Source organism: Mesitornis unicolor, unplaced genomic scaffold (genome assembly GCF_000695765.1).
Source record: "Mesitornis unicolor isolate BGI_N332 unplaced genomic scaffold, ASM69576v1 scaffold46984, whole genome shotgun sequence".
Taxonomy (NCBI): domain Eukaryota; kingdom Metazoa; phylum Chordata; class Aves; order Mesitornithiformes; family Mesitornithidae; genus Mesitornis; species Mesitornis unicolor.
The window spans coordinates 4465-5952 of NW_010178924.1; positions in this window are offsets into that span (position 1 = coordinate 4465).

The window sequence follows — 1488 nt, forward strand, 5'->3', positions numbered from 1 at the left end:
CACTAAGAGTTTTATGGAGAAGGGTCCATCAAAACGATGGCCTTAAATAAAGGAGACCTGTCCTTTCTGGAAGGGTTGACAGAGGTAAAAAAGCAGCTTTCTCCCCTGGGATCATGGGTTATGGTGCTGTTGCACTTCACACGGGAGGAATTTGCCTTTATTTCTCTCTCTTCAATGTTTGGGGCTTTTTTCTGACTCTTCTCAGAGGTGCATCCTTATAGTTTACAAGTCACCTGTGAGTCACAGCTTGTCTCCACAGGAGTGTAATAAAACTAAAGCAAAAATACAGAGATCTAGGAAAATTAGTTCTCAACCTCTCACTTAATTCAGACATCTCGGGAGAAATGACTGATCATTCAGAAAGCAGCAAGCGCCTGAGGCCTGGCCCCTGTGTGGATGGTTTGAATTTACTGACAGCAGGATTTTCTCCCCTCTTTACCATCAGTTCTCCTATAAGTACACCAGAAGCTGCTATATGGAATGTCCTGCTCTAGAAAAGTCTGGTGGGAAATGACTCCTAAGAGATTGCTGTTCGTAACCTTCTCGTCAGGTCTGTCAGGCCATTTCTTGAGCAGCCCTGTCTGTCGCCAACAATTGCTGTTTGAGTTGCCAGCTCATCCGATGCAGAAGGCTCTCTTGGTTTGGCCACCTGTGTCCAAAAGTGCTTCCATCTGAATGGGGGATCTTCCAGATGGGATGCATAGCCTCCAGCAACAGGGGGGCTTTCTCCTGACCCTGCCAACTTGCCTTAACTTGATGTGAAGGCTGCAGAGCCAGCATGAAGGCACAGACGAGGCTTTGGAAACAGTCACCTGAAATAGGTACATACAGAGTTCAAAATTGCTGAAAGAATTCAAAATTTGTCATGTCACATATGCAGCCACTGACTGTAAAAAGGAACAGGCCAGGCAGACCTGAAATAAGGTATCGGTCTGCCTTTCCATGCAATGCCCAACCATTGCATTAATTCCTCTTCAGCAAACTCTTTATGCTACTGAATGCGATGGGGAATTATTATTGTTACCTGCATATAAAAAATCCCAAATGTACAGAACATGTAAACCTTTAAACTTGAAAATACGTCAAACTAAAGCCCCACCCAGCATTTTTCTCTTTGCCATGTACTCCTGTGGACCATACATCAGTCCAGGGGAAGGAAAATGTTTCTCCATCAAAGCGGGCATTGACTATGCCTGCACATTACTTTTTCAACTTCATTATCTCCACTAAATGGGCTACTAATAACACATTTATATTTGATACTGTTTCATAAACAGACAGGCTTTCTCTAGAGTGCTTCCTCAGTATAACCTGTCTAATTCTCCTGGACAGCGTCAAAGCTATCTACCACTGGAGAAATTCGCCATGAGCAGATGATTCATCTTACTTACACCTTTTTCTCACCACTGCTTTCCAAGAGATTTACAGATATTTTTGACCTTGGCACTCCATCCTCTCTTTGAGGCAAACACAGTACAAATGTCCTGG